At 56.7% G+C, this 12,824-nt stretch overlaps 1 protein-coding gene and 1 pseudogene across 7 annotated transcripts in view; one reads left to right on the top strand and one right to left on the bottom strand.

Moving 5' to 3' along the window:
- The window catches only part of SORCS2 (sortilin related VPS10 domain containing receptor 2), a 556,267-nt gene that overhangs the window by 336,370 nt on the left and 207,073 nt on the right, over nt 1-12,824 (top strand). The window lies entirely within an intron of this gene.
- On the bottom strand, nt 8,328-8,446 carry LOC120363781 (5S ribosomal RNA; annotated as a pseudogene).

Here is a 12,824-nt window from a genome sequence, read left to right as displayed (position 1 = left end):
TGATACTCCGGGGGTGCTGGAGCGTCGTGGGGGACGCTGATATTCTGGGGATGGTGATATTCCAGGGGTGCTGGCGTGTCTCACTGGTTGCCCTTGTGGCAGGTTCATGGGCTCAGAGGCACTGGGCGCACTGGAGCTCGGCAGCCTCTGCTGAGCCCACAGGCCTAGCAGCAGCAGTCCATGAAACGGGGGGCTGAGGGCGTGCAGCCTCCATGGGGCTGTCTTGGTGGCCTCAGCCGCATTTCTTTATGGGATGTCATTTCTCTTCCTAAAGCAGGTTGCTTTGCTGTGGTTTTTGTTTTTGCTTCCTCTTCTTGATTTCTGCTGCAGGAGCTCCCAGATGGACAGACTTGGAATGCAGAGGGGGGAGGGCTGTGGCCGGGAGGCGAGGGAGACCTGGCCTTGGGGACAACAAACAGAGGTGCCTGATGGAAGGCCACATCTTGACACGTAGGGAAGAGCGGCGGGTTGACCTGAGCCAGCCCCAGGCCTGGGGACTCACACGCCCGATCTCTCTCCATTCCACAATGGCTCAAAGACGGGGCATTATTATCCCACTTTCCAGGGAGGAAAATTGGGCGAGAGGTGAGATTTGCTCATTCTTACAGCTGGTGGGGCCTGGGGCCTGGATTTGAACATAGCTTCACTGAGCCCAAAGCTGAGGGTGGAAGGCATTGTCCAGGCTCAGCAGCGGTGAGACCTGCGCCTGCCAGAAGACCCAAGCCCTGTGGGAGCAGGAGCAGACACTGCCTACCGGTCGGCTGTCACCCCTTCTTCCTGGGGTTGCTGTGATTCAAATTCCAGACAAAGGCGAGTGGCTGAGGGCTGGCGCTGCCCGAGCTGAGGGCCCATACAACCCCAGATTTCCGCCAGCACTGCAGGAGGCCACGTTCTCCACCTCCTGGCGCAGCCTCACCTTCCTGTCCATCCAGCCAGCGTGGTCCTGGTGGCCTTCCCGCTGCTGCCCTTCTCTTCATGCAGGGGACAGTCTGCTCCTGTCTGTCTGTTCACCAGCTAGGAGAGTCCACCGGTGCCTGGGATGTGACAGTCTCTCCAGGATCAGCCCCACAGGCCGCATCTGTGTTTGGAAATGTGAAGGGCAGGGCAACAGTGGCGGGAATGGAACCAAGAGAAACTGAGGCCCTGAGGTCAGGGAAGGTGTCACGTGGAAGCTGGCCCAGACAGCGCGAGGTCAGACAGAGCTGCTTCTGCACGGAGCAAGCTAGGACGTGGCCGTGGCCGTGCCCTCTGCTGAGCCTCAGTCTCCTGGCCTGGAAAGCGGGTGGTTGGGAGGGCCCACGGGATGATACACAGAATGCGCAGGGGCCAGCAGAGGGGCTCTGAGGCTGCACCGAGCCTTCTGTGCAGGCCAAAGGCTGGAGCTCCGATGGGGGGCACTCAGCAGAACTTCCTCTCCAGGCAGCTTTGGGGAGGCGTCTGCAGTCTCAAAAGCAGATAAACTCTGAGACAGGTCATTGGAATCCCTGGGTGCGGGCTGGGTTTCAGAGCCAGAGCTAGAAATATCACTGTGAGTACAGGATTGCTTCTGACAGTAGCCCTGCGCCCAGCACAGAGGCTCAGCTGACTTTAAAGGAACGAGATGAATGAATGAGTGAATGGGTGAGTGTCACAAACAGCAGTGCGTGCTGCTAAGCAGACGCAGTAGCCGCGTCAGGTTGGCCTGGGTGCAGACACTGGATTTGCAGGGTGGTGTAGAGGATGGTGTCTGTCCCGGGGAGTCCCTGTCCTCAGTCCAGCTCTGCCAGGTCCCCGCCATCAGGGAGCCACAGGCATCTCACCTGTAAAGGAAGCAGTGATTGAGGGTGGGCTTGACAGGTGAGCGCCTGGCAGAGCCTCACTCAACGTCGCCATTTACCGTCAGCTGAAGAGAAGCCCCAAAGATGTCCTGGTCCCAACTCCTGGAACCTGCGAATGTCAGCTTCTATGGCAATAGTGACTTTGCAAATGGGAATAAGGGGAGGATGTGGTGATGGGAAGTTTCTCCTGGGTTGTCTGGGTGGGCTCAGCTCAGTTTCATCACAGAGTCCTTGTGGAGGGTGGCAGGAGGGCCGGGGCTGCAGGGAGAGCTGGGAGATGGAGCGGAGGCTGAGGCGGGGCCGGGATGGGGCCACAAGCCAAGGAAGGCGGGCGCCTCCGGAAAGAAGTTGGAAAAGCTGAGGAAATGGACTTGCCACCAGAGCGTCTGGACTAACCAGCCCTGCCAACAGCTTGCCTTTAGCTTTGTGCCCACCATGGCCATGGTGGAATGAATTTCTGTTGCTTCAAGCCACAGAGTGCGTCGTGATTTGCTGCTGCAGCCACGGGAGGCTAACACAGCCGCTGTTTTGAGGAGGGGATACAGGGGTGGGGCTGGGAAGAGGGAGGCTGGGTGGGGTCCTGCTCACCCCACGGCCACCCAGTTGGAAATGGCCTCCTGTGGGCCCTCCCCCTTCTGCTGACATACTGACCTGATTCCTGCCGGAGCCCAGGTAGCAGGAGCAAAGTCACAGGTGCAGGCAGGGTCGGGCTCTGGATGCCCCGGTTTGGGGCTGTGCTCACTTCTCTCCCGCCTCCCTACCACAGCACAAAAAACTGACCCTGTCTCTGTAAGACCATGATCCCCCAGGTTGGAGGCACCAGGAGGCCCACTAAGGGCCTCGTTGAACCTGAATTTGGTGCTTCCAAAGCTGCTAATGCTGCAGGCACTTGGGAGCAGGGAGGGCAGTAGCGGTGCGGGGTTGAGCATGCAGCGGACGCAGGGCACCGGGGAGCAGCAGGAACTGGGACGAGAGGCTGCCCTGAGGCTGAGCCCGAGCCCCTGGCTTCTCTGGCTGGGGCACAGGGCCCTGTGCGTGGGTCTGAGACTGGCCCTGTACCCTTGAGCGAGTGTTAACCGGCCTTGTCCCAGCGTCCTCATTGGAGAAATGGGGGTAGTAGCCGTGTCTACACTGTAAGGCTGATGGAATTAATGAGGTGTTCCTTGTCAAGGGCACGGATCAGGGCCCGGCCCGAGGCAGGCACCACAGGTTACCCCACCCCATTCTTCTTAGGGGGAATCACGGAGGCCCTCCTGGCGAGCCATCTGAGACTGCAGGTTAGGAACTGGCTGCACAGTGACGAAGCCTCACATGTGTGGCCCGGTGAGCTGTGTCTTTTGGAGGAACAGGGCTGGCTGTGGAGCAGAGGCCTCGTCAGGCGGCTGTGCCAGGCACAGGGGCATTGCCCTGGTCCTGCTGACCTGCACCTACCTGGTTCCCTGGGACCCAGCTCAGGCTGCTCATGGTTGGCATGGCCTGCCCACACCTCTGTGTTTAGGGAACCAATGAATAATCAGCGATGGGAAGCAGGGCAGCGATCTGTTATCTAACCAACAGGGCAGCATGGATTTCCCTGTGACGCTCCTGGCAGCCGCGCTTCTGCCTCTGGAGAATGAAACATCGGCTCCTGTCTGCAGAGGTGTGGACGGGCCCCGTGCTGAGTGGGGCTGGGCCAGAGGGCACGTGGACTGAGAGGCCGAGGGCAGCAGAGGGCACAGGCCCCGGGCAGAGGCTCCGCTGCTCCTTCTCTATTGGTACGACTGTAGGCAAGCCCCTCCCCTGCCGGAGCCTCAGTTCCTTGTGTGTAAATCGTGATTGTTATGGTTGAAAAGGATCACCTGGGTTAATGCAGACATGGTACCCAGAATCAAGCCTGGCACACAGTTTGATAGTAGGCTTCAGCAAGTGGGAACTCAAGCTGATTTGGTTTTAAATTCATTTAGAGGCAGAAAAACCCCAGTTACCATTCCACATAAAACAAATTTGACTTTACATGTCAGGTGAGGAGTGGGGCAAGCCAGAGAAGCTGCTCAAGGCAGGAGAGGAAACTCGGGCGTGCAGGCTGGTCCCGGGGAACAAGAGAAAACCATGAAGACTGTGGGACAGCGGCCAGGTGTGATTCTTCCCTTCTCCTCAGCCAGGCATGGCCCCTGGCACTCAAGCAGAACTCAGGAGAGATGGACGTGATGGGCTGGGAAACAGCTTTCCATGGAATATGAAGCAGAAATGGCCTTGATCATCGCATGAAATGTGTCTACTCGTAGTTTCTTGATGCCTTCAGCTACCTCCTCGGTGATCATTTTCGGGGTATTGGGCTTTCGGCCAGAATCAGATGTCCCCATACTCAGATGTGTGGGTGGGGGCAGGGCCCGCCTCAGGGGTGCCGTTTGTTCACTTCTGTTACCCAGAGCAGGAAATGGAGGCTGAGGGAAGCTTGGAGCGCCGTCCAAGGTCACCCAGCCAGCAGATCGCACAAAAGCAATCACTGACATGCGGTTCTTAGCCTTGCACGAGGACTTGAGCCCAGGTCTGCCAGACCCTAGAGCATCCCTTGCTATGCTCCAGGCTCCCAAGGCACCCCTGCGGCTAAGTTCTAGCGAGCTGGTGGGGCTCCCTGTGTCTGTGCGAGCGCAGCCCACCCGCCTCTGCTGGAGGCTAGAAACCGGAGGCTCCTTACTGCATACCGGGCGCAGTCTGGGGGCTGCTGAGCTGTGTAACTCTGGGCAGATCCCATTCCCTCTCTGGGCCTCAGTTTCCCCATCCCTTAGAGGAGGGGGCTGAACTGAAGGCTCTGACAGCTCTGCAGTCCCCCTTCTTGCTCCACTATCCCAGCCTCTCCTGGTCTCCTCCCAGGGCGATCCTCCGGGAAGAGATCCTGACTCGGCTCCGTCTACCCTGCGCCCTGGCCATCTCCACGGTGAGAGGGCAGCTTGAACCGGCTCGCTGAGCCCCTCCCAACACCCACACCCCACCCATTCAGCAGATATGGGGCTGAGGCCCTACTAGGCACTGGGCTGTGTGCGGGCGTGGTGCTAGAGACAGAGCCCTTCCCTTTGCCCAGTCTTATAAAGACAGAGGCGATTAAGTTCCTACTGTGCACCCGGGTCCCTTGCCGAGCCCAGGAGCAAAGGTGAACCGGAGCAAGTCCTCTAACCTTCTAGAACCCCTGAGGGTCTAGTGGGGCCTGAGAAACTGAACCTCCCTGCTGCAAGTTTGCAGAAAGAATGAGAAAAGGGTGGCGGTGTCTCACACCTGTGATCCCAGCACGCTGGAAGGCTGAGGCTGCAGCACTGCTTGAGCCTAAGAGTTTGAGACCAGCCTGGCCAACATAAAAAAATAAAAATTAAAAATAGCCAGGCCTGGCATGTACGGTCCCAGCTACTCAGGAGGCTGAAGTGGGAAGATGGATTGAGCCCGAGAGCTTGGGGCTGCAGTGATCTCTGACCCTACCACTGCACTCCAGCTTGGGCACAAAGTGAGACACTGTCTCAAAAAAAAAAAAGAAAAGAAAAGAAAAAGAAAAGGGGGCAGAGTCAGCCTTCAGCTAACAGAGGACTGACCCTAGTGACTCTGATCGGGAAGAGAGGGCCAGTCGCAGGAGCGCAGGCCTCACCAGGTCCGCCTCTCTGTTACTGGATAATGGATAGGTTTTGCAGAGACGTGAATACTATTAGAAGTCCACTGAGCGACAATGACAGGCCGAGCAGCACTTCACAGCTTCTTGGAGACCACTTTCCAGCCTGTCTTACAAAATGCCCTCCTGCGTATTTCTGCCGTCTTGCAGTGGAATCAGCACTCCCTGGGCCTCGCGCTCCTGCTCTTGTCCTGGCCTGACCCGAGACCCTGGGGGCCCTGACAATCCCCAGACATCCCGGGCAATGCTCATATCAGCTTTGGCCCCAGGAACCCTGTGGCACAGGAAGTGCGAGGCACGGCCCAGAGGAGCTGGCCCAGGCGTGGAATTTCTGCCAAACGTCATGTTTTCTATGAAAAATTTATATGAATTTGCATCTTACTTCATTCTAGATCAGTGTTGGTTTAAATATTAAAATCACACACACATTTTCACCAAAAACGCTTTATGTGAAGCTGGTGATCTGGGAGAAGGCTAAGCCCTGGGACACCCTGGCCCACCCACCCATCACCTGCACCCTTGACCCCGGATATGAGAAGCATAGGGTTGGGATGAAAATCCCCATGAGTTCATCTCTGCCCTCATCCGCTCACTCGCCCGTGTCTTCGTGGGGAACCGTCACGTGCCAAGCACTCAGGACTGAGCGATGAATCAAGTGAAAATGTGGTCTGTAAGCAGCTCAAAGTGTTGCAGAAAGCAAAACCCCCCGCTTGGCAGAGGTGGTATGGTCATGACAAAGAACGGCCATGTCCCGAGGCTTTTATGAAAGGTCAGCCTCGGTCTCTAATCCCCACAGCAGCCCTGCTGGGTAAGGATGCTCACGGGCCATTGCACAGGTGAAAGGGAGAGAGGCCCAGAGAGGCCAAGGTGCTTCCCCCAGGCCCCACAGCCAGTGGGCAGCCGAGTCAGGACGTGCTGCAGGCCTGAGGGCCCCCACCGTGCTGTCCTGTCACTGCCCCCCAAAGCCCTCTGACAGCTCTGTACAGACACCAGAAGCCTGTGCTTTGGGCAGGGGGCCCTGCCTGGAGCTGTGGATCCACTAACACCGGCTCCCAAGTTCTCTGAACCTGAGTCCTCAGCAGGAACACGGTGTGGTGGCGTTGCCTGCCCTCCAGGCCCCAGCTTCATGGGACCGAGCTGAGTCCCAGGCTCCTGTGGAGGCCATGCCCACGTCCGCCTCCTGTGAACTCTTTTGAGTGCTTGTGAGAACGCGCAGTCCAGCGCTTCGTTCTGCCCTTTGTGGGTCTCTCTCCAGCCCACGCGGAGGGTGGCCGGCTTCCTTCTCTACCACACTGGGCTCGAAGGGCAATCTCTCCCTCCTTGTCTTCCCTCTCTTTTTCTCTCACTCTCTCTGTCACTTTCTTCCCTCCACTCAGAACCCCTGCCTTCAGCCCCGCAAACTCCTTCTGGGATGCAGAGGCCCCGCCCGCTCCCTGCTGTGCGGCCCCCACCCCTCCCTGGCCCTGCCTCTCATCCCTGCCACCTACTGACCTCTGGGCCCGCCCAAGGTTTTCTTTCTTCTCCTGGGCATGAGCTGTGCATGGTGGTGCTCAGAGGCAGCTCAGATTAGCCCTGGTCCCACAGACATAGGACCCCAGCCTTCCTCTGTGGCTCGGAACCCCTGGGAGCCCATTGGCAGCCCCTCCTCCTCACCCCTCACTGGCGAGGGGGTCCCTGCCCTGCCTGCCCTATCTTAAATCATTAGTGGTTGTCAATTACTGTGACAGCTCTGTTCCTGGGGCCACACGCTGTGCTTTGGGTTGAATTGTGGCCCCCAAAAGCTTTGTCCATGTCCTAAACTCCCCATCCCTGTGGATGTGTCCTTCTTTGGGAATAGGGTCTTTGCAGCTGTAATCAAGGTAAGATGAGGGTCGTTTCCAAACTGGTATTTTTTTTTTTAAGATGGGGTTTCACCATGATGGCCAGGCTGGTCTTGAACCCCTGACCTCGGGTGATCCACCCACCTCGGCCTCCCAAAGTGCTAGGATGACAGGCATGAGCCACCGCTCCCAGCCCAAACTGGTATTTTTATAAGAAAAAGAGAAGAGACTCAGAGACAGACAAGACAGAGGGTAGGTGACGTGAAGACACAGGGAAGAGGGGAGCGCCAGGATGACAGAGGCAGAGGGGAGTGGGGCAGCTGCAGGACAGGGAGCGCCTGCGAGCCGGAAACACCAACAGCTAAAAGGAAAGCCTGGAATGGACTCTCTCCCAGAGCGTCGGGAAGCACTGGTGACACCTTCATTTTGATCTCACAGTCTCCAAAATTGTGAGAGGACACATTTCCGCTGTTTGAAGGCACCAGTGTGTGACACTGTGTCTCAGCAGCCGCAGACGCTGATGGGGATGGAGTCGCTGACTTGATCCTCAGAGCAATGATCAGCATTGTGTTTGCCCAGTTTTGCAGATGGGGAGACCAAGGCTCACAGGGGCTGAGTAATTGTTCAGGATGGGCGGGTGGGGATTCAGGTTCTCACCTGTGAGCGCAGCACTGTGTCCCACGCTCCACCCATGGTTCCTCTTCCCTCTTAGGAGGGACAAAGGGCCAGGCCTCATTAGACCGTCACTGGCCCAGTGACCCACAGGGCCAGGCCATTCACAGGAGGGAAGAGATGCCTCTCTTGATGGGGGGGGGGCGGGGTGGTGGCCTACATGGACAAGGAGGGCTGGGCCGGCCAGCACATGGCAGTGGACAGCCCAGGTTTTGGGGGGCCTTGGAAACCAGGCTGAAGGACACAGGATGGCACAGAGCCCTGGAGGCTTCCCTGTGGGGGTTGATGAGATCAGATGTGCCAGTTGGTTTGTTTGCCTATCTGTTTTTTTTTTAAATTAAAAAAAAAATTTTTTTTTAATTAAAAAAAAAATTTTTTTTTTTAAGCCTACAGCACCCAGTATTCCCTGGTGGTCTCCCATCCAAGTATTAACCAGGCCCGACCCTGCTTAGCTTCTGAGATCAGAAGCGATCAGGCGCGTTCAGGGTGGTGTGGCTATAGATGTCTATCTTTTAAGAAAGTCCACTTGCTGCAGTTGGGAGACAAATGGGGTGAGGGAGAATGAGAGGTAGGGAGGGTCACCCGTCAATGCATCCCTCCATTCATCTGTTGATTCATTCATTCATCAGTCCACCAATTCATCCATTCATCCATCTGCCTAACCACCCATCCATCCACCTACCTGCCCATCCCTCCACCCACCCATCCATCCCTCCACCCACCGTCCATCCATCCATGCATCCACTCATCCATCCATCCATCCACCCACCCACCCATCCTCCATCCCTTCATCCATCCATCCACCCACCCACCCATCCTCCATCCCTTCATCCATCCACCCATCCTCCATCCCTTCATCCATACCTCTACCCACCTACCCACCCATCCTCCATCCCTTCATCCATCCATCCACCCACCCATCCATCCATCCATCCCTCCACTCACCCAGCCAGCCATCCACCCATCCACCCACCTATCCAGCCATCCACCCACCCACACACCCATCCATCCACTCATCCATCCACCCACCCACCCATCCTCCATCCCTTCATCCATCCATCCATCCATCCATCCACTCATGCATTCATCATGCATCAACTTATTTGTTCATTCAAATAATATCTATCTCATGGCCATCTATGCTGCTTCTGACACCTGTGAGGTGACATCCAGGTGAGAGATGATGAATTGGCGACCAGGGACATGGTTAAGATATTCCTTGATTAGGTGATGTGTTAGCTGTTGGTGAAGGGGATGCTGTCCCCTGAGAGGTGGCAGACCTTAGTGCGAGCATGGAGAGTCCAGGATGGGACAGGCAGAGTTCACCAGCCTGGGACATCCAGAGGCAACATCCAACAGACTCAGGGCAGCCAGGTGGAGGCATGGTCAAGGCCAGCAGTAAGAAGAACTGCATGTGCCCCCGGCCACTGCAGATTCCAGGGGTGAGCTCTCGGGTGATGCTTCCTCCAGCCTGGGACAGGCGCCCTGGTCTCTTTCCTGGTTCCACCCTGAATTCTCTGGTCAGCTCAGCACAAAAGAGGAGACCGAGGAAACTGGGGTACTGAACCCCCCCAGCTTCAAGTGATCTAGTTCAGGGCCCTTGCAGACTCTGAACACCGACAGCTCTCTGAGAACAAAGCCAGGCTCCTGGAAGTCCCCTGCCATCCCCAGGCCTCCCCCATGGTTGAACATTCAGGCTGTGGCTGGGTCCTCTGAGGGCTATTACTATGAGGGGCGGGAGCCCCTGCCTGGTGGGAACAGAAGCCTGAGTGTGGAGCCCTGAGGAGGGCTAGGAAACAGAGCTGGGGCTAAATGGGCCATCCCTTCCAATCAGCGATGTTCTCCATTTCCCTTGATAGCCAGGCATCCTCTCCTGTCCAGGAGAAAAATAGCTCAGTTGGGCTTGTTGGTGTATAGGGCTTTGTCTCAGAAATAGAGTGAGCCCTGGGAACTCCAGCCTAATGCATGGAGAATTATTCCCTCTTAAAGTCAATAGGTTATCATAGGAGAGGAGGAAAAAGAAGGAAAAATCAAGCTTCTCAGAAAACAAGTCTCCTGGGTCTCCTGTCCCTGGAACTAATAAAACAGAGAGAGGAAGGGACGCGAGCTCCTCCCTCTTCTGAAGAGCATACGGAGCCGAACTAAAACCCCAGAGCCAAAAAATAAAATAGAAAGTGCAAAGGCCCCCCAGGCTCAGGGGTACACACACACGGGTCGGGGGGCTCCAGACCTCTTCCGGAAGTGCTCCGGAGACCTACCCGATGGAGCTCTACCATGTGCTGGGTGCTGAGCTCGATGGCTCTTCACCTGTCTCATCCATCAGGGCTGGAGGGAGTGGTGGGGGGGACCTGTCCAGAGGCAACATCAGCATAAGCAGCATCCCCCAGGACAGTGACTGTGGCCACCATGTTAGAGAAAAGGAAATAGAGGCTCACAGAGGCTCAGGGACCCACCCAGGATCCCAAGCCAGCAAGGGGCTGGGTGGTGAGTGGGATTCAGACACCCAACTCTCTAGGACTCAAACCTAGACCCACCCCACTGCATCAGCAGACGCTAATCTCACCCCACGGGACCTGGAGAGCCTGGCGTTTGTGGGCACCTGCCTGCCTTTCTGTGATCCATAAAGTAAGCCTTTTGCCGCCTCTGACTTCGGGGAAAACCAGAGTGCACCCTCTGCCTCTGTCAGCTCGGACTGCTGTAACGAAACACTCCAAACTGGGTGATTTAAGCAATAGACATTTATTTCTCATAGTTCTAGGGGTCGAAAGTCCAAGATCAGGGTTCCAGCAAGGTCGAGTTCTGGTGAGGGCTCTCTTCCTAGTTTTCAGGCCACCGCCTTCTCGTTATCCTCACATGGCAGAAAGAGGGCTAGGCAGCGCTCTGGCCTCTTCTTACAAGGGGACCAACCCCATCATGAGGGCTCTACCCTCATGACCTAATTCCTCCCAAGGTCCCGCCTCCAATTAGGGGTTCAGCCTGTGAACCCGGGAGGAATACAATATTCATCCACTGCAGCCTCCTTTGTCCAGAGCACCTTTCCTCTATCACGGGAGGTGGGAGGTCACATTCTAGCCTCGGCTCAGAGGCGTCCAGGAACCAAGCCTGGGTCACCCAGCAGAGCCAAGGCTCACCTCAGCAAGGACTCCCTCTGGGTCCTGCCTCTTCTCCCCTTCCCCGGCTGGCAGGGCTCGCTCAATGGCAAAGCTCAGCTGGCCCAGAGGCGGCTGTGGGGAGTGCTCTCTGCTCTTCTCCTCTGCGCCGCCCCCCACCCCTCTGCCTTCTTTGCCTCAGTATTGCATGTGGGCTCCATCACGGGGAGGAATCTCCAGCTGTCTCGGACCACAGTAAATAATAAATGGTGCTGTTTTTCAAATGGGAGAAGAGGTGACAGGTTCATTCTCTTGTTCCTGAGAGTGGTTTAGGGGACCCATGTGTGCAGGGTGACCGTACACCTGACCCCAAAGGTCATCACAGCTCAGAGGCCATCCACTCTGCCCTGGGCAGCTGGTGATGGTGGGCCCTTGTGTCCTGGTGGGGACGTTGCCGTGGGCTTCCCACAAGAGCACATGTAACCCTGATTCCATTTCCCAATGCCGTGGCCACACAGCCTCCCCGTCAAGCAAGAAGTGGGGTTTAAGGGAGCTCCCTCTAATAGTCTGTGTTGGCTGTAGCCTGAATCGCATCTTTCTTCCCTGCAAAAACATGTATTAGAAAATAGCGACAAATCACTTTCTCATCCTTTGTGCAGTAAGTGCTCTTAGAAAGCCTGAAGGATCATTGCTTGGTAAAAAATAGCTTAGATTCCAAAGTCATTTCTGCACTGGGGAATCCCCAGGTCCAGGGAAGCCCTGGTTAGGATAAGGGTGGTTCCTGCTGCCGCTGCCTATTTTCGATACCAGCTCCTGCTTTCTGGTGCTGAGAAACGCCCCCTGGCACTACAAGCCCACTCATCCCTAGGCTGCGACAGCCGGGCTTCTCCAGGCCTTTGTCACGTGGACAGTGCCACATCCACATGGGGGCACAGGGCCAGGCATGGGTTTCAGCACCGCCCTCCAAATCCCATCCATCCTGGGTGCCCATGAGTCTTCATCCCTGGCCTCTCTGCATTTCCTCCCGGCCCCCAGCCCACACTCCCTGCGCTACCATCTCCTCTCACCAAGCTGACTCCAGCAGCCTCCCCACGGTCACCCTGGTCCTCCTCGGCCCACTTCCCTCCACTTCCAGAGCCCAGCTCTGCCTGGGCCACTGCCATCCCCGACCACACACTCCATGCCTTTTGCCGGCCTTCTGACGTCAGTTACTGCAAAATCCAGGCTGCCTGAGCTGGCCCTGCTCACCTCTGCAAACTCGTCTCCAGGCCTGCAGGCCTGTGGCCACTGACCAACCAGCCATCAGAGGCAGGTCCTTTCCAGACGGGGGCTGGGCCCACGCTCCTCCCACTCTGGGACATATCCGGCCCCCCCTTCCCCACCCCATTCTTCGTGGTCACTTCCTATCTACTCTGCAGCTCTTGCTTCAGATCCCACCTCCTTCTATCCACCTTCGCCAACCCCAGATCAGCTCAGGACCCCAACCACGGAATCTCACTGCTCTTTCCCGCACACACGGACAGTTTGCAAAGAGGCCTGCATGCGTCTGTCTGCTGCCACATCTGTCTTCCTCACCCCACGGGATGTACCCCCAGGGCAGGAGCTCTGTCTCTTTTGCCTTTCTATCCACCAGCATCTGGCACTCTGCCTGGAACATCAATTTCAACAAACAAACGTATGCACGAACAAACAATTAAAAAGCAATTGTTAATGAAACGGAATCTCAATGTGCCGTAGACCACATGTCTGAGACCTTCGCTGCAGGCCAACATCTGTGGATTCTGCTTTGGGC

This window comes from Saimiri boliviensis, chromosome 3, assembly GCF_048565385.1.
Source record: "Saimiri boliviensis isolate mSaiBol1 chromosome 3, mSaiBol1.pri, whole genome shotgun sequence".
Taxonomy (NCBI): Eukaryota; Metazoa; Chordata; class Mammalia; order Primates; family Cebidae; genus Saimiri; species Saimiri boliviensis.
The sequence above is the reverse complement of the archived record's forward strand: the minus strand, read 5'-3'. Positions and strand labels throughout refer to the sequence as shown.